At 41.7% G+C, this 5636-nt stretch overlaps 1 non-coding gene across 1 annotated transcript; it reads left to right on the plus strand.

Annotated features, from left to right (window-relative positions):
- The first annotated feature begins 5134 nt into the window (after positions 1–5134).
- Positions 5135–5238, plus strand: LOC148567680 (small nucleolar RNA R71). The gene has a single exon (XR_015882501.1). It is a non-coding gene; the product is annotated as a small nucleolar RNA R71 (small nucleolar RNA).
- Positions 5239–5636: the final 398 nt, after the last annotated feature.

Below are 5636 nucleotides of genomic sequence, written 5' to 3' on the forward strand. Positions count from 1 at the left end.
TATTGGTGTCTTTCTGTATTGGAATGATATTGACATTGTAGTTCAACGTTTGGGCTCAACGTTGGGTTAAACATTGCCAAACAAGGCTGGGGCGTTGGCCCTCACGTTTACCGCAACGTTGGGCTTAACGTTGGACCTATAGTTGGAGTTCAACGTCGCTAATCCATGCATATGCGTGCCTTACAAGTGCGCGTCAATTGTCAAAGTTCCTCATCCTCGCGTACGCGTGCTACACGCATACGCGTCGTTTCACAATTTTTCTTGGAACTTTGTCGCGTACGTTGGACTCAACGTTGGACCCAACGTTGGACCACCAACGTTAGCCTATCCACGCGTACGCGTGCTCTATGCGTGCGTGTCAATAGGCTGAAATACACACCCACGCATATGCGTCATACACGCGTATGCGTCGTTGCATATTTTCACAACCTCCAATCCTTGAATTTTATCGCGTACGTTGGAGGGAACATTGGACCACCAACGTTGCCTCCAACGCTGGCACTCTTTTAGCCTCAACGTTGGACCCATAGTTGGAGTCCAACTTTGGCTCCAACTATGGTCACTTTATTTATGTTGGGGTCATAGTTGGAGTCCAACTTTGGCTCCAACTATGAACCTTCTTTATACTCAACGTTTGAGGTAGTTTGAGGTCCAACTTTGGGCTCAAACGTTGCCTTCTTTTATAGTTTGAGTCATAGTTGGAGTCCAACTTTGGCTCCAACTATGAACCTTTCTTTGGCCAACGTTTGAGGCAAAGTTGGAGGCCAACTTTGGCTCCAACTTTGCACCCCTTTTAGCATGCACGTTGGACCTAACGTTGGAGCACCAACTTTGGCTCCAACATTGGTCTCTTCCTTCTTCCCTCAACGTTTGAGGCAACGTTGGTGAGCTAATTTTGGCCACCAATGTTGCTTCCTCTTGATTCTTTCCATGGCCCTCTTTGTTGCTTATTGCTCTTCCTTCCTTGGCTTCCTTTTCACCTATCATCAAACACAAACTTGCATCAAAGTTGGCTATAATTCACAAGGTAATTGCATCATTCAATCATCAAGTAATATTGGCATAAAAACCTCATGAAAAGCACATAAATAACCAAGTTTGATTAAATCAAGGGATGCATGCAATTCTTATCCAAATACTTACTTATAGCTCAAGAAAGTGCATAAAACCTAATGAAAACAAAAGAAAGAGGCTAGTGAAACTAACCTAAGATGCCCTGGCATCACAATACCAAACTTAAATCTTGCTTGTCCCCAAGCAAGTACTAAAACATGAGAAAGATGAATGAAAACAAAGAGAGATATAAGTCATTATTGGAAAGCAATTAAACTTGGTTCATGGGATTTCATGCAAGATTTATTTCCAGCTCAACTCTTATTAACTTCAAGGTGTGAGATGTGCCTATAAGTCTCAACTAAGATGCTGCTATGATCCTTGTTATTCATGACCCTTGGTGTTTGCTTTTTTTTGTTCAGAAACTTATTCTTTTGCTTATAGCTCAGTGCTCTGTGTTGAGGCAAATTTTTAGATAAGATTTCAGTCAACACTCCTGATCCAGATGGCTGAAGGTGTTGGGTGATGAAGCACCCCTCGGAGCTACTAACTCAAGCCTCTCCTGAACACATACACACTACAGGCACTTGGTTCAAATTTCATCCTAGAGACCTTGGTACCCAGCACCTCTTTGGGTCACTAAATACCTTGTAACTAGGTTGCTCTTGATAGTGGACTTTTGGTTGGTAATCCCGGGTTAGTTAACCCAAGTTTCCAAGTTTTAAAACACTCCTTAGAACCTATTCATCCAAGCAGATCCTAGCACAGAGAATCACAGGCATGTGTCTCAAGGTTTGAACTATTGGTGCCTAGCTTATTCTTTATTTCTTCCATTTTTGATTGCTAATGTTGGGGCTGCCGTTGGAGGTCCAACTTGGCCTCCAACGTTGGCTCTTCCTTTCTTCTTTCTTGTTTTTCTTTCTTCCAGGGCTTGTTATTTTCAAAGGTTCTATAAATAGCAACTAGTTCATACTATAGAGGACATTCTACCGTTTTATTTTCATGAGTGAGCTTGCTAAATAATCAACCATAAACCACCACTTATCCTTATTCTATTTCCTACCAATCATGGACAATCACACTTCATGTTTCCAAACATTTTCTTTTATTCAATTGAAAAGGGAGACAAGGCATATATTCAAGCAAAGTGAAAGTAAAGCACACACACCAAGGCTAGTACACTTATGACAATATAAAAGAGAAACACATAACAGAAGTTAAAACAACACACTAAACTAGAGACTAACTCTAAGGTAGGGATGCAATCAGACTTCCAAATTGGAAATTTTAAAGTAGACACAGTTGAGTAACAATACAACCTCTTGGAGCTCAATTGTTTCCACTCTGTCACCACCATCCTTGGATTTTGTGTCCCTCTTTCTCTTCTTAGCTGATGGCGTGTATTTCCTCCAAGATCTTGAATGACTCTCTGCAAAGTTTATTGGAACTTGCTTCCTCCCAAGCACTTGAAAAAATGGTTAGCATGCATGTATACTTGCAAACTTTTGAACTAGAGTTGGTGTGAGAACACCAAACTTAGTTCCTTGCCTACCTCTATATGCAACAAAGTGGATACATGCAGGGAACCTCAAGTGCTTTTAAGAAAATAAACCATGAACTCAAAATTATTCAATTGTTAAGTAGTTTCTCTGATTATTTGGAGCTAGTGAGTAGTTATGTTGAGGGGTGTAATGTGTTCTTTATGGAATCTAGGGTGGAACACCAAACTTAGGATCACACATTCACCCTTGAATTATTTTGGTGTGTAACACCAAATTTAGCTCCTTGCACAGAGGCATCTACTTAACTTTCCTTATTGAACCAATCTAAAAGAAAAAGGAGAGTGTTACCTCTGGTCGGGTTGCCTCCCAACAAGCGCTCTTTTAACGTCATTGGCTTGAGGGTTTGCCTCTGTCAGGGGGAGTTGTAGTGCCTCAGGTCCTCTCCTCGCACAGTGAAGATGTCTCCACTTGCTTCCTTGATGATTTCTACATGCTCCAAGGAGAGAATCTTTCTGATTGTATACACAGGAGGTAACTGAGATGGAATGGCAGGAAGATGAGGTGGAAGTAGTGGAAAATGGATTGATATAACCTTGTTCCCTGGGGAGAAGTCCTCTATGGGAACCTTTTTATTTTTCCACCTCCTTGGAATCTTCTTTTCCATTCTTTTCTCTCCTTCCAGCAATGCTTCAGCTAAACTTGTGTTAGGAGGGTCCTTCTCTCTCATCTCCAATGAGGGTAAAGTCACTAGCTCCTCCTTGGTTTCCTCAGTCTGTAACTTCATTATTACTTCTTTCTCCTCCTTCAAGCATGGCTTCAAATTCTCTGGGGGTTCATTAGGTGATTCTTTCATGTTAGTGTCACCAAAATTGACCTTCATGCAGTCCTTCTCTTGATCTAGATCATGTGCTGGTTTGAAGACATGGAAGGTGAGTTGCTCATTATGTATTCTTAGTATCAACTCGCCTTGCTCCACATCTATGAGTGCCCTGGCAGTAGCTAAGAATGGTCTCTCCAAAATGATCGTATGGAGATAGCTTTCTTCCTTCTCAAGAACAACAAAGTCCGTGAGGAGAAAATACTTCCCAACTTTTACTAATACATTCTCCACTATTCCTACTGCTTGCTTCTGAGTTTTATCAGCTAGTTAAAGGATTATGTCTGTGGATTCCAACTCATTAATCTGCAACTTCTTCATGAGGGATAGGGGCATGAGATTTATACTTGCCCCCAAGTCGCAAAGTTCTCGGTCAATGGTTGTATTGCCTATAACACAAGGTATGTGAAAACTTCGTGGATCTTTCTTCTTTGTAGGTAAGTTCTTCTGGATAAAGGCACTACATTCCTTATTCATTACCACTGTTTGTCCCCCTTTTAAGGTGCTCTTTTTAGCTAGCAACTCTTTCATGCATTTAATGTAAGTTAGCATCTCTTTGAGGGTCTCGAGGAAAGGAATGTTGATATGAAGAGACTTCAATACATCCAAGAACATAGTGTATGTCCTTTCTTTCTCACTGTCCTTGAGTCTGTGAGGGAATGGTGCTTGTGGCACATAAGGTTTCAGGGGCTCTTCCTTTCTTGGCTCTTTCCTTTGTTCAGAGTTTGTCCCTTGTTCTTTCTCTTCCACCTTCTTCCTTGGGCCTTCTTGGATCTGTCTTGATGGCTTGTCAACTCCTTCCTCCAAGATATCTTTCCTTGCAAGAGTAATTGCCTTGCATTCTTCCCATCTCACATTCTTTGTCTCTCCTTTTGGATTTTTCTCAGTATCACTTGGGAAGCTGTCAGTTGGTTTAGGAATTTGCTTAGATAAATATCCCACTTGAGATTCTAGTTTCATGATGGCAGCTCCTTGGTTTTGCATGTTAGATTTTACTTCCTCCTTGAATGTCTTGTTATCTTGGACTTCCTTGCAAAGGTTTTTAAGTAAGGATTCAATCCTAGAGAGTCTATCCTCTTATGATGGTGGCATACTGGAGTTTGGGGGTTGAGAATGGCCATTTGGTGCTATATATGGATGTTGGAAAGAATTATTGTGTGGGGCTTGGTATGATCTTTGGTTAGGTTGTTGGTAGGTGGAGTTGTTATAGTGGTTGGAGTTGTGAGGTCTCTGGTCTTGGTTTTGTTGGTTTCCCTACCCAAAGTTTGGGTGGTTTTTTCACCCAGGGTTGTAATTCTTGGAGTAAGGGTCATCGGGTTGTCTTGAGTTTCCAACATAGTTGGCTTCCTCCCATTCTCCTCCTTCCTCTGCAATTGCTCCTTCTGAAGTTGGTAGTACTTGAGTGGTGATAGCTACAACTTGACTCTTCTCCATCCTCTTGGTGAGATCATCCAATTGCTTGGTGATCAACTTGTTTTGAGCTAAGACGGCATCCATGTGGTTGAGCTCCATTACTCCTCTAGTGTTGCTTCTCTCTGAGGCATAGAAATACTAATTATCTGCTACTGTTTCAATGACATCAATGGGCTCCTCTATGGTTTTCTTCTTGTTGAGAGAGCCTCCAAAAGAGTGGTCTAGAGCCTTCTTTGAGTCATAGAACAATCCTTCATAGAAGATGTGTAGTTGAACCCACTCATTGAACATGTCAGGTGGACATTTTCTTGTCAACTCTTTAAATCTCTCCCATGCTTCATAGAGTATTTCACCGTCTTGTTGCCTAAAGGTTTGGACCTCAGCCCTCAGCCTATTGATTCTATGAGGAGGATAGAATCTAGCCTAGAACTTGCTTACCACATCTTCCCAAGTTGTGAGGCTCTCCTTAGAAAATGACTCTAGCCATTTCGCTACCTTATCTCTGAGAGGAAAAGGAAACAACAGCAGCTTGTAGGTATCTGCTTGGACACCATTAGACTTTACTGTATCACATATCCTCAGGAAGGTAGTTAGATGTTGGTTGGGGTCTTCTTGGGCACTTCCTCCAAAAGAGCAATTGTTTTGAACCAATGTGATGAGTTGTGGCTTGAGTTTAAAATTGTTGGCACGGATGGGTGGCTTCAGAATGCTGCTCCCACAATTCCCAGGATTGGGATTTATGTAGGAACCTAATACTCTCTTCTCTTGTGGAGCATGGTTACCAGCACCTT

The sequence above is a fragment of the Arachis ipaensis genome, chromosome B4 (genome assembly GCF_059453495.1).
Source record: "Arachis ipaensis isolate K30076 ecotype BB chromosome B4, ASM5945349v1, whole genome shotgun sequence".
In the NCBI taxonomy this organism is placed as follows: Eukaryota; Viridiplantae; Streptophyta; class Magnoliopsida; order Fabales; family Fabaceae; genus Arachis; species Arachis ipaensis.